Below are 14,656 nucleotides of genomic sequence, written 5' to 3'. Positions count from 1 at the left end.
GCGCTTTTTGGGCTTCGCCAATTATTATCGGAAGTTCATCAGGGACTTTTCTATGCTAGCCAAGCCGCTCACGGATCTGACCAGGAAGGGCAGTAATTTCCAGGTCTGGCCGCTCGAGGCCATCCGAGCGTTTGAGGCTCTAAAGTCCGCCTTTGTGTCGGCTCCGATTCTGTCGCATCCCAACCCTGGGTTGCCCTTTGTCCTCGAGGTGGACGCGTCTGAGACGGGAGTAGGCGCCCTCCTGTCTCAGCGTAGAACACCAGAGGGTCCTCTGCTTCCTTGTGGGTTTTACTCCCGGAAACTGTCTTCCGCGGAGTGCAACTATCAGATTGGTGACAGGGAGTTATTGGCCATCGTGCAGGCCCTTAAAGAATGGAGGCACTTGCTCGAGGGTTCGGTGGTTCCGGTTCTCATCCTGACGGACCACAAGAATCTGACCTACCTTTCTGAGGCCAAGAGATTGACACCACGTCAGGCCAGATGGGCTCTGTTCTTGTCACGTTTTAATTACGTGGTCTCCTACCTACCCGGTTCCAAGAACATCAGAGCGGATGCCTTATCACGGCAGTACTCCGAGCTGTCCGGGGAGGAGTCGATTCCGACTTCGGTCATACCTCCGAATCAGATCCTGGCCGCCATTCGCACCAGCCTGACCTCTCCCCTGGGTGAGCAGATTTTGGCGGCTCAATCTGGTGCTCCCTCTGGGAGACCCAACGGCAGGTGTTTTGTGCCTGAGGAGTTGCGCACTCGGTTGTTGCGAACCTACCATAACTCCAAGGCCGCGGGGCATCCTGGAAAGAATCAGCTGTCCTGGGCTGTTTCACGTCTGTTCTGGTGGCCTTCTCTACGTTCCGACATCGCCGCATATGTAGCGGAATGCTCCGTTTGTGCCCAGAGTAAGTCCCCTCGGCACCTTCCGTTGGGCCTGTTGCAACCCATAGCCACCGGGGAGCGCCCATGGTCACACCTGGGGATGGATTTCATTGTGGACCTCCCTGCATCCCGAGGCCATACGGTCATTCTCATGATTGTGGATCGGTTTTCCAAAATGTGCCACTGTGTTCCTCTCAAGAAGTTACCCTCTGCACAAGAGTTGGCCACGATTTTCGCCAGGGAGGTCTTCCGGTTGCACGGTTTGCCCAAGGAGATTGTGTCGGATCGGGGGAGTCAGTTTGTGTCCAGGTTCTGGCGCGCCTTTTGCTCCCAGTTGGGGATTCATCTCTCTTTCTCCTCGGCCTACCACCCTCAGTCCAATGGGGCCGCAGAACGATCCAATCAGGCCTTGGAGCAATTCCTTCGTTGCTATGTCTCCGATCACCAAGACGATTGGGTTGACCTCCTGCCTTGGGCTGAGTTTGCCAGGAACACGGCAGTGAACTCTTCCTCTGGGACGTCTCCCTTCATGGCCAATTATGGGTTCCAACCTGCCGTGTTACCGGAGGTATTCTCTCCCCAGGATATTCCGGCTGTGGAGGATCACCTTTCCGTCCTACGTGCTTCTTGGATACAGATCCAGAGGTCCCTTGAGGTCTCTGCGCAGCGCCAGAGACTCCAGGCTGATCGCAGACGAGCGCCCGCTCCTTCCTACCAGGTCGGAGACCGTGTATGGTTGTCCACCCGCAACCTCAACCTTCGAGTGCCCACTCCCAAGCTGGCGCCTCGCTTTGTTGGTCCCTTCCGAGTGCTTCGCAGGGTAAACCCGGTAGCCTATGCCCTTGCGCTTCCTCCTGGCATGCGGATCTCCAACGTGTTTCATGTCTCCCTGTTGAAGCAATTGGTGTGTAATCGTTTCACTTCCTCGGTTCCTCTGCCCCGTCCGGTCCAAGTGGGCAATCGTGAGGAATATGAGGTGAGCAATATCCTGGACTCACGCCTGGTCCGCGGTCGGTTGCAGTTTTTGGTCCATTGGCGTGGTTATGGTCCAGAGGAGCGTTCCTGGGTTCCCTCCTCAGATGTCCATGCTCCTGATTTGCTCCGAGCCTTCCACGCACGCTTCCCTCAGAAACCGTTCCTTACTCCGCGGAGGAGGGGCCCTTAAGGGGGAGGTACTGTCATGGTCTTACCTTCTTACTGTTCTCCTTCGTTTGACATGTGCTGGCGGCCATCTTGGTTTCTGGGTTTCTTGTAGCCTCCCACCCTGCGGCTTCTCCTTCCCACTGGGAGGAGCTGGATGCCCAGCTCATATATATAGGAGATCTGTGGCTTCAGTTCCATGCTTGGTCCTCCTGTGTTCACATGCTTCTAAGACTGCTGCTGCTTCTGGTTCCTGATCCTGGCCTCGTCTGACTACCCCGTTGGTTCCTGATCCTGGCTTCGTCTGACTACCCCGTTGGTTCCTGATCCTGGCTTCGTCTGACTACCCTGCTGGTTCCTGATCCAGGCTTCGTCTGACTACCCTTCTGGTTCCTGACCTCTGTCTACGCAAGACCCTGCTTCGGTTTAGCCATCCGTTTGGACTTTTGCTTACGGCTTGATTTTCAATAAAGCCTTCTATTTTTCACTTATCTCTTGTTGTACGTCTGGTTCATGGTTCCATGACAGAACCAAAAGCTCTGAATAGAGAATTCAAAATAGGGTAACTCTATTGAACCTTTCTGGGTCGAGAACCACTTCTTCACTGTATGAATACTACTGAGTAACTATATTGTTATGGTTTTATTAAGTTTGATACCCAACATGTTGGTTGTGATTTTCTGATACGTTTTTATCTCTCTTTTCTAGATAGTACTTTGGGTGCAAATTTAGGAGCAACCTATGGACATAACTGGGAATCACTTCACAAAGGGACTATAGAGTCTACCAAGTAAGATGTAAGGCCCCCAAAGACGGGAGGTATTATGTATTACACAATGGAACTATAACATAAAAAAACACCATATGAAAACCATAATCTTATTATTAACTTGTCGCATGGATTTTTCAATTACATACATATCATGATTATAAGATCACAATAACATGCAAAAACAAAATATGAATATTTTTATATGTGGTTTACATAAAGATGGACCTAGGTGAAAACCAAAGAGACACCATGAATGTTTACTTCCTTTCAAGGTAAATCACTCACTTGGATTCCACTACTTAAACCTAAAGCAACTACAGGGAGTGCAGAATTATTAGGCAAGTTGTATTTTTGAGGATTAATTTTATTATTGAACAACAACCATGTTCTCAATGAACCCAAAAAACTCATTAATATCAAAGCTGAATATTTTTGGAAGTAGTTTTTAGTTTGTTTTTATTTTTTATTTTATTTTAGGGGGATATCTGTGTGTGCAGGTGACTATTACTGTGCATAATTATTAGGCAACTTAACAAAAAACAAATATATACCCATTTCAATTATTTATTTTTACCAGTGAAACCAATATAACATCTCAACATTCACAAATATACATTGCTGACATTCAAAAACAAAACAAAAACAAATCAGTGACCAATATAGCCACCTTTCTTTGCAAGGAAACTCAAAAGCCTGCCATCCATGGATTCTGTCAGTGTTTTGATCTGTTCACCATCAACATTGCGTGCAGCAGCAACCACAGCCTCCCAGACACTGTTCAGAGAGGTGTACTGTTTTCCCTCCTTGTAAATCTCACATTTGATGATGGACCACAGGTTCTCAATGGGGTTCAGATCAGGTGAACAAGGAGGCCATGTCATTAGATTTTCTTCTTTTATACCCTTTCTTGCCAGCCACGCTGTGGAGTACTTGGACACGTGTGATGGAGCATTGTCCTGCATGAAAATCATGTTTTTCTTGAAGGATGCAGACTTCTTCCTGTACCACTGCTTGAAGAAGGTGTCTTCCAGAAACTGGCAGTAGGACTGGGAGTTGAGCTTAACTCCATCCTCAACCCGAAAAGGCCCCACAAGCTCATCTTTGATGATACCAGCCCAAACCAGTACTCCACCTCCACCTTGCTGGCATCTGAGTCGGACTGGAGCTCTCTGCCTTTTACCAATCCAGACACGGGCCCATCCATCTGGCCCATCAAGACTCACTCTCATTTCATCAGTCCATAAAACCTTAGAAAAATCAGTCTTGAGATATTTCTTGGCCCAGTCTTGACATTTCAGCTTGTGTGTCTTGTTCAGTGGTGGTCGTCTTTCAGCCTTTCTTACCTTGGCCATGTCTCTGAGTATTGCACATCTTGTGCTTTTGGGCACTCCAGTGATGTTGCAGCTCTGAAATATGGCCAAACTGGTGGCAAGTGGCATCTTGGCAGCTGCACGCTTGACTTTTCTCAGTTCATGGGCAGTTATTTTGCGCCTTGGTTTTTCCACACGCTTCTTGCGACCCTGTTGACTATTTTGAATGAAACGCTTGATTGTTCAATGATCACGCTTCAGAAGCTTTGCAATTTTAAGAGTGCTGCATCCCTCTGCAAGATATCTCACTATTTTTGACTTTTCTGAGACTGTCAAGTCCTTCTTTTGACCCATTTTGCCAAAGGAAAGGAAGTTGCCTAATAATTATGCACACCTGATATAGGGTGTTGATGTAATTAGACCACACCCCTTCTCATTACAGAGATGCACATCACCTAATATGCTTAATTGGTAGTAGGCTTTCGAGCCTATACAGCTTGGAGTAGGACAACCTGCATAAAGAGGATGATGTGGTCAAAATATTCATTTGCCTAATAATTGTGCACTGCCTGTATTTATATAAAGATTAGAAACTGTTTAATTTGTCATTGGCCAAACTTAGATTGCTTCCGGTATAAATCTGTACAAAATATGTTGCCTATTTTGACAGCCAAATCTGAGAACCAAGCTTCCCACGATAGATTTTATACCCTTCAAAGGCTTTGTTTTCTTTCTGGAAATGAAGCAATGAGCCCTTAAACTGGAAAAAAATTTTTTTTAATTGAAATGAAATCCCTATATAGCTATTTTTTTCCTTATAGTTTTTCAGTGCTTCCTCACTACCCCCCTGTTTTAGTGATTTAAATGCTTTCATTTATTGCTTTCGTTACTGTTCTATGATAGATGCAGTGGACACAGGTATGTAGTATACCCAGCAGTATACAGATATGTAAGGTACGAGGTATAATAGATGCAGTGTGCACAGATATATACTGTATGTTATATACAACGGTGTACTTGATATATAAGGTACAAGTATGCAGTGTGCTAAAGGGATTTTCTGGGATTTTAATATTGATGACCTATCCTCAGGACAGGTCATGCATTGCGTTGACATTGCAGCGTTGAGTAGGTGTTATTGGCTGTCCCATTCACTTCTATGAGACGGCTCGTTCCTATACACTTGTAGTCCCCATGAAGTTAATGGGATGGCTTGTAATTACATCTTCCCACCGCTATGATGTCAACAGCAAGCAGGTAAACTATGAAGGGAAGGCAGGGCTCGCACGGAGCACAGCCTTCCCTTCAACCAGCTGATCAGTGGGGGTGCTGGGTGTTGGACCTTCACCGGTGATGCTAGGGAGGCTGGTCAATATCACCGGCTGAGAGAGCAGGCAATGACGTTGAACAAACATTTGATGCCAATCATTATCCACTCATTGGTTATTTTAAAACCATATTAAAATGCTATTCTATAATAAATAATATGTGATCATATAATAATAATAAGGCCTTACTATATTGAGAATAGTGTTTTTTTTTTAAAACCTGCTTTATTCATAGACACAATTCATGATTATAAAGAAACCAGTAATATTTATTAGCTTTCAAAAAAAAAAACATTATTCTTAATATAATATGGACATAGACTTTTCTTATGGGATAAAGGTGGGAAAAAAAATATCTGAAGAAAAAAAACGTCAACGTCTCTACTAAGATTCAAACCTGGGATCTTCACATACAAAACCAGTTGCTTAAAGGGTTTCCACCATCAGAATTACTGTTATGTAGCTGACTGACATCGTTGAGGAAATCCCGTGCCTGCGCCGTTCACTTCTGGATTTGGCGCAGGTGCAGTAAGTGAAGGCCGCGCTCCTGGTGCTGGCTTCCTTACTGTGACGTAGTCGGCGCAGGCGCAGTGAGGAATCCGGCACCAGGTGCGTGGCCTTCATTCACTGCGCCTGCGCGAATACAGAAGTAAACGGCGCAGGCGTGGGATTTCCTCAACGATGCATGGAACTTGGACATTAATCAAGAGGAGCGGGGCGGGCAGAACGGAGGACCTGGGCGGGATAAAGGGTGAGTAGACCGAGCCTCTAGGTGCTAAATCTACGCCCACTTAGCACCTGGAGGCTCATTAGCTTATTGTAAAAGTGTGTATTTTTAGCAAAACGGCTGCAGGGACAAATGTAAAAAAACACACACTGGTATGTAGTGCTGACATTAGCACATCGCTAATCTCAGTCAGCTACATAACAGTAATTCTGATGGTAGAAACCCTTTAACCTCTAAGCTCAGCTTTCTGAGCAGATCTCAGTGTGGTGAAGCTATAGTACAGAGTGTGTATAATATACATATATACAGTAGATATGTCTAAGCCAGGACACAGCTCTAGTTGCGTTTTTGGTTGGACTGCGCTGCCTCAAAAAGTCCCAGAAGAAAATTCATCAAGTCAGAGCCATTCGAACTGATGGACATGGGTAAATATCAAAAGCCACCCGAAGCCTCCTTCACTTCTTTACGTACTTCTATGGAGAACCAAAGGTCGCAGCAATAGTGAAGCACTGTCACCCAGGGTGAAATACAAAAGGGGTTTATTATACTCACAATGTTTCAATAGAATAAAAGCAGTGTATACAGAGATCAAATGTGAAACAGTCCAAACAGCACTCTGCTGCCCAGAAACAATGCAGCTGTATGAGGACGAGCAGTACACATAGCTCGTCCTCATACTCTGGAGGTGATGGCTGCATGTAAATGCGGCTCTTCACCTCCACTAAACATGCAGCCACTTGTCGCAAAGCAACTCTTCCTTTCTGACAATTCGTGGCTGGTTGGAGTGTGTAAAATCAGCATAACAAGCTTTGCTCGTTCATTGGGTGCAGGGTTGCCAACCGTCCCAAAAAATAGGTGTTTTCTGTGATTTTTTTGTGAGGCTGGTGGTTCTTGACTAGATTCATTTGGTCGTAATTATCATAATTTTGCAGGTCACAGTAAATGCTGGTATTAAGTAGAGATGGCCTTGTGGTAGGCCCAACGGTTGTTTTGCGGAGAACTTTGCGCGGTCGCGATTCGCCGAACATGCGAACATATGGCGATGTCCGCCTGCGCCATATTCTTTTGCATTGTGCCAAACTTTGACCCATGACACATCCATCAGGTGGGACACGACAGCCAATTGAGATGTTTCAGCACATGGACACACCCCCACCCTATCAAAGAACCCAATCTGGCAGCCATTTTACATTCTGTGTTTTGCCAGTGTAGGGAGAGGTTGCTTTGTGGAGCAGGGACAGGCTGTTAAGGACACCAAACGCTAGTTAACAGGGCCACAAAAGTCCTTTTAAGGACTGGTATAGGTGTGCTAACGATAGGTGTTATATACTGAGGGGTGTGATGTAATATACTTTCTAACATAGAAAGTATATAGTGCATTTGTATTGTGCAGCAGTTGTGTGCGGTTCTGCTGCGATACCGCAGCTATAAAGAGGGACAAGCACTATTGGAACAGCTATTTGCAACAGGTGTGATATACCTGTTGCCCCCCCAAAAAAAACTGATTGAGGGGTGTGATATACCTTCTTCCACAAAATACTGATTGAGGGCTGCGATATAACTGTTGCCCCAAATAAATAGGGTGGTGTGATATAACTGTTGTGGCAAAAAAATAAATAATGAGGGGTGTGATATACCTGCTTCCACAAAATATTGATTGAGGCCTGCAATATACTTGCTTCCACAAAATACCAATTAAGGGGTTTGATATACCAGCTTCCACAAAATACTGATTTAAGGGGTTCGATATACCTGTTTCCACCAAATATTGATTGAGGCCTGCGATATACCTGCTTCCACAAATACTGCTCTTCTCTAAGGACAGGCACAGGGTCATTTTGAAAATGACAGGCAGAAGAAGGAGCAGGCCGTTCCACAAGGGTGATAGGGTCGGGCAGGTGCACTAGGCCGGAGCCTAAGTGGAAGTTGGAGAAGGCGCGTGCGATTACTTCAAAGGGCGCACTAGAGTTGGTTGAGTGGCTCACTCACCCTTCCGCTTCTGCACACTACTCATCCTCTGTATCTGCACCCTCCTCACTCTCTGCTGTGTGCACCCCCAAATACACCACCACCATAGCCCCCCCACTCGAGTCAGAGGAATTATTTTCCAATCCATTCCCAGACCTTACCGATGCACAGCCATTCTTGACATCGGATGAGAAAGAGGAGGTAGCAACGGCCGCCACCCAGCGGTTTGACGACAGGACCCAGATCAGCCCAAGGAGGCTGTTGCTGCCTACAAGATCTCAAATGTCAGTGGTGGTGAAGGTGATGATGATGACGTGTCGATGGACGTCACGTGGATGCCCACAAGAGAGGAAGAGGAGGAGAGTTCAGAGGGAGAGAGACGGAGCAGCAGAGAGGGAGGAGAAGGAGGAGAACAATAGTGTTGCCATCTACAGCCTGTGCTGTCAACGCATAAGTCACAGTAATCCCAACACTCACCCAGGGACGACCGCCTTAAGAAGGCACCTGGCCTTCCATCACCTAGCCCAGTGGGAGCAACGCTGTCAGAACCCACAAAGCCACACTCCCGGCACTCCACGTCCTGCCTCTTCTCCTTCTCTCTCCTCCCATTTGTCCTCCACTCCACCTTCCACTGTGCCATTGTCGCATTCATCTGGCAGAAGGCATGCTTCCATGGCCCAAATATTTAAGGGTAAAATGTCGATGGCGCCGGATTAACCCTCTTGCCCAACGGCTGACCGCTGGCTTGTAGGAACTGCTAACCTGCCAACTACTGCCATATAAACTGATGGACTCGGAAGCCTTTAGAAAATTTGTCGCCATTGGCACACCACAATGGAAGGTCCCCGGAAGGAAATATTGCTCCCAGAAGAGCTTCCCAGAGCTATCTGGCCATGTTCAGCGGCAAGTGAATATATCTTTGGCACACAGTGTCGGTGCCAAGATACATCTGACCACAGACACGTGGTCTAGCAAACACGGGCAGGGAAGGTACATAACTTTTACTGCCCACTGGGTGAACCTTCTGATGGCCGTCAAGCATGTAACCTGTGGCTTCCATATGGATTTGGTGTTACCGCCAAGAATTGCATGCAGGCCTGCCTCTTCTTCTCCTCCTCCTACTCCATTCCTGTCTCCTCCTTGGCTGATTCCTCCTTTTCCACTGCTACCGCCTCTTCCACTGCGCCCCCTAAGCTCCCCAGAACCTATTCAACGTCCCAGGTGAGACGTTGCCATGCTGTGCTGCGGCTGTTGTGCCTGAAAGCTAAGAGCCACACCGGTCCTGCAGTGCTTTCAGCTCTGTGGTTACAGGCCGATCAGTGGCTAACCCCTTCAATTTCACAGTTGATATAGTGGTGTGCGACAATGGTGCCAATCTGCTGAGCGCGCTGAGACAGGGCAAAATGACACATGTGCCGTGCATGGCACACATCCTGAACTTAGTCGTGCAGCGATTCGTTGCCAAATACCCTGGGGTCCAAGAAGTCTTGCGGCAGGCCAGGAAAATCTCTGGCCATTTTAGAAGATCTTACACGGCCATGGCTCACCTTGCTGACGTTAATCAGCAACACAACTTGCCCGTCAAACATCTTATTTGTGACAGCCCGACGCACTGGAATACCTCGTATATGCTTGATAGACTGTTCCAGCAGCAACGTGCCGTTAACGACTACCTGTACGAACTCTACAGCAGGACAGGTTCTGCTGTAGATTGGTTTCTTTTCACCGCGCCAGTGACTGCTCATGCACGATGCATGCAGACTTCTGCAGCCATTTCATGAGATCACCAAACTGGTCAATGTCAGCCAGGGCACCATCAGTAATATCGTACCTTACGCCTTTTTTCTAGAGCGTGCATTGCGTTGTGACATTGATCAAGCCGTCGAGGAGCAGGAGATGAAAAATTAGGAAGTCGCAATGCTAAATGAATTCCCAGGGGGGCTACTCCATCTGAGACAAGTCAGCAGGAGTCTAAAGAGGAGTCAGAGGAGCAAGAAGACCAGGTTTTGAGGGGGACTTTAAACTTTTCGGGGATCCCGGGTGTTGTCCGTGGCTGGGGGGAGTAGACCGAGGACGACATTCTCCTGTGAGATGACCAGGAGCTAGGGCGCTCCACTGCTTCCAATTTAGTGCAAATGAGGGCTTTCATGCTTCAGTGTTTGAAGAGGGACCCCCGTATAAAAATCATAAAGGGCAAGGACCAGTACTGGATGGCAAGGTACTTAGACCCCCGGTACAAACACAATATGACGGACATGTTACCAGCATCACAGAGGGCTGTCAGAATGCAGCATTTCCAGGCCTTGCTGTGAAAGATTCTATATTTTGCTGTTGCGGGCGCTGGCAGAGGAATTGCCAACCACAGCGAAACAGGTGCAGGTACCAATCCTACCATGCCTGCAAGAAGAGGGCGGTTTGAAGATGTGTTGGTCACTTCAGATATGAGATCATTCTTGAAGCCAACCCATCGAGAGCTGCCCCCTGGATCCAGCCTCAGTGAACGCCTAGACCGACAGGTGTCTGACTACATCGGGTTAACGGCCAATATAGACGCTCTGAGAAGCGAGAAACCCCGGGACTACTGTGGCCAGAGCTGACACAATTTGCCATGGAACTCTTGGCTTGTCCCTCGTCGAGTGTCCTGTCTGAAAGGACGTTCAGCGCAGCAGGGGCGGGGGGAATCATGGCTGAAAGTGCACTCGCCTAGCTCATGACAGTGTGGACTACCTCACATTTCTAAAAAAGAATGAGGCATGGATCTCTGAGGATTTCAACACCTGTGACGACCACTTGTAATTGAATTTCCTCATGCCAGCCCACACATATCCGCCACCAACCAGAAAAAAGAATGGTCCTTGTCTTATGTATATACAGCGGCATAAAATACCTTTTCTGTCAGATGAATGCCTAAGTTTTGGGGCCTGTACTGGCCTACAGTAAAATTAGTATTCTGTATTATTTGCACTAGGGGCTGATGGCTGACCTGGGGGACATATGGCTGACATGGGGGGCAGACATGAGGGGCTGGCATGAGGGGCAGACATATGGCTGACATGAGGGGCAGGCATGAGGGGCAGGATTATGGCTGACATTGGAGGGGCTTATGGCTGACATTGGGGGCTGATAGATGGCTAAAGCTTTGGGGGTTGATCTGAGCCATTGGGGGTCTGATCTGAGGTCTGATTAACATTGGGGGTCTGATTGCTGGTCTGAGCTGAGGTGTAATGAAATTTTTATTTTCTTATTGTTCTCCTCTAAAACCTAGGTGCATCTTATAGGGAGAAAAATACGGTACAGTGCAGCAGAGACCATAGTCAGTTTATATAGTCATTATATAGTGTTATATATTTCAATATGCACCTTGTGTTTTGTTATGCACGTGAGTCAGCCCCGCCCACCCCCTAAGCCCCACCTCCTAACCCCTGCCCCCCCACCCGGTCCCTGGGAAAATTGTCTTGCATGAAACTGGTCCTTGGTGCAAAAAAGGTTGGGGACCACTGGCTTAAACAGAAGAAAATACGCTTTCTGGAGTGGCCTAGTCAGAGTCCTGACCTCAACCCGATTGAGATGCTGTGGCATGACCACAAGAAAGCGATTCACACCAGCCATCCCAAGAATATTGCTGAACTCAAATGGTTCTGTAAAGAGGAATGGTCAAGAATTACTCCTGACCGTTGTGCACGTCTGATCTGCAACTACAGGAAACGTTTGGTTGAAGTTATTGCTGCCAAAGGAGGTTCAACCAGTTATTAAATCCAAGGGTTCACATACTTTTTCCACCTGCACTGTGAATGTTTTCATGGTGTGTTCAATAAAAACATGGTAACATGTAATTCTTTGTGTGTTATTAGTTTAGGCAGACTGTGATTGTCTATTGTTGTGACTTAGATGAAGATCAGATCACATTTTATGACTAATTTGTGCAGAAATCCATATAATTCCAAAGTTTTCACATAGTTTTTCTTGCAACTGTACATAATCACAAGTTCTTTTCTGTCAGGTAATTTTTGGGGCCTGTACTTCCGTGGCCTAAAATAAAAGTTTTCTAGGCTCCAGTAGGGCACATTTTTGAGAGTTTCACTTTAAGATGCATAAAAATGGCCCATGATTAAAATACATATTTTTGGGGGGAATTTGTTTTGCCAATGATCACCCTCTGGTATGTCACTGTCCATGTTTATGGACTATTTGTGCACTTTTAGTAAGTAATTGGTGGCTGCAAATATGACCTGAAGGCTTTTCAGGTTCGCCTGCAATTAAAGTCAATTGGGACCGCCACGAACGCTCGTTCGCGAACATTTGATCGCAAACGAGCGTTCGCGTACCGTTCCGGACGATGTTCGTCCATCACTAGTAATAAGTTCTTATGAATATATTGAGTTATAGACATGTATTATTTATAACATTTATCATTCATTATGTTTTTCAAATTTGTCCATAAAACTGTTGGCTGGCCGTGATTTTGATATAAGTTGTCCAGAAAAAATAATTCTTGTTGGGTGATTGGTGGCACATTTACCCAGGCCAGGTATCGGGAACAAATATTAGTACAAATGCTCATCCTGCATAGTAGTGCAACTCCTCGGCCTATTCGAAAGACCCGTTAAGTAAACTAAGGTCACGTACTGTAGCTATTTGATCTAAATGTTATTTTGTTCATTGATTATCATTATTCTATTTCCTAATATTTAGTCAACAAAAATAAAAACAAATGTGAAAAACCCATTGAAAAATGATCCCATACTGTATAAGATGTATCCATCATGTAATTTTAGATAAGTACTGTACCTATGCGTTCAGGAAAATGCATTGTTTGAATTAGGAAGACAGCAACCCAATACGAACACTAATAATATACTAGAAACATATTTATATGAATTATCTTCTAATGTTACGTAGTTATAGCCTTATAAATGTCACCCTAAATCACGTTTAAACATGCAACTTATATGAACAATAGCAGCACAGAAAGCAAGGGAGTAAATTGTGGGAAAATCAATAAAACCACTACTGCAAACAGTTTTGAGTTCGAGTCCTAAATGTAATTTGAAAAACATCTCTTAAAAAGTATAGAGAAATATGGATATCTTCCAACCCTCCAATCAAAGATAACCAAAAGCAAATATGTAGGAGTCTCATAAACTAACCAATAGACTGAAGGATGGGGGTGCACTCTGATCAGTACTCACCAACATAGTATAAGTCCTGACAATTTTCTGGCAATTTTAGTATCTTGACAAGAGATAGATCAGGAGACAGTGCTCATGCTGCCAAGACATAGAAAATGAAAAGTCTACACAGGGAGTATACTATAATAACCAAGTATTAAACTTCAGCAGTAAAACCATGATTCACCCATAATTCCCTTATAGGCCATAATAAGAACTTCCCCACACCCTCCCAGCCCTTATGTGCAGGCACGAGCTTGTCTGTCTTCTTAGTCGCCAGACTCCTACAGCCTGTCTACGGCCTCTATGCTGGCAGTTGTGTGACTTCATTCCATCGTAGAACAAATTCCTGATATACAGCATACACATAGCCCTTATATTTAATCTGTCTGGAATGCATTTGCTACAGCTATGGTACATTATACACGTATGCATTATATACAACTGTTCATGGGTTAGAACTATAGGTGGCATTTAGATGTATACGGTAACTTGTCTTCTGGCATTCCACTAATGTTTCCGATCACTTGGAATGTACACATTACAGTAAAATATTACCATATCTAAATAACAATCATACCTTTCTGAAACTATGTTTAAACACACAGTGGCGATAAGAATGTGAAATATTGTGTTTGTTTATGGCTAGGTAATATAAATCTGGCTTCACTGCTGGTAGATTGTGAGCTGTAGTAATATCGTTAGCCAACTGCAACTACTGTTAACGACTTTCGCTACTTTCACACTGGAGGCAGCAGGGTCTGGCAGGTTGTTCTGGCGGGGGAACAGCCTGCCCGATGTGGGCTAACTCTAGCCCATGATTCCGCTGGAAGTCCAGTCCAGCCCCATTCAGTATAAGGGGGCGGTCCAGAGGTCCGGACGCAGCACGGCAAACAAGCTGAGAGGTGGCGGGACAAAAACCACAGCATGCTGCCGGACCCCGCTGATGCCAGTGTGAAAGTAGTCTTACACTCAAGGGCAGATTGGCCATGGACCACACAAGGAAATTTTCTGGTGGGCTGATGCCCAGGGGGCCATTTAATCCCTCTTCTTGGCTGTCAGCAAAGTACATAAAGATCTGATGCTTAGCATTACATTTTGCTAGGAGCATCAGGCACTTATGCACCTTGCCAGTGGCCACAGGTGCCCTCCTGAATTCAATTATATCGCCTCAGGACGATGATATAGCTTCATACTGTGTTGCGGGCGGCAGTATTTTGTGCTGCACAGTGGTATTTGGTTTCCCAGAAGCTGTATTTTGTGCACTGTGGTATTTGGTTCTGCTGATGTGGTATTTTGTCCTGCATTATGGTATTGCTGGCCCCGCCTACTTGTGTCAGTTTAGATCCGCCTACAACATGAGGCCACTT

At 46.0% G+C, this 14,656-nt stretch overlaps 1 protein-coding gene across 2 annotated transcripts in view; it reads right to left on the bottom strand.

Moving 5' to 3' along the window:
* Window positions 1-13,393, bottom strand: part of SPTBN2 (spectrin beta, non-erythrocytic 2) — a 258,310-nt gene extending 244,917 nt beyond the window's left edge. For both annotated transcript variants that reach the window (XM_044270585.1, XM_044270582.1), the window contains exon 1: window positions 13,308-13,393. The gene's annotated coding sequence lies outside the window, so the exon portion shown is untranslated. The remainder of the gene's footprint in view (window positions 1-13,307) is intronic.
* Window positions 13,394-14,656: the final 1,263 nt, after the last annotated feature.

Source organism: Bufo gargarizans, chromosome 10 (genome assembly GCF_014858855.1).
Source record: "Bufo gargarizans isolate SCDJY-AF-19 chromosome 10, ASM1485885v1, whole genome shotgun sequence".
Taxonomy (NCBI): domain Eukaryota; kingdom Metazoa; phylum Chordata; class Amphibia; order Anura; family Bufonidae; genus Bufo; species Bufo gargarizans.
Note: the sequence above shows the minus strand (reverse complement) of the source record. Positions and strands in the feature narration are given on the sequence as shown.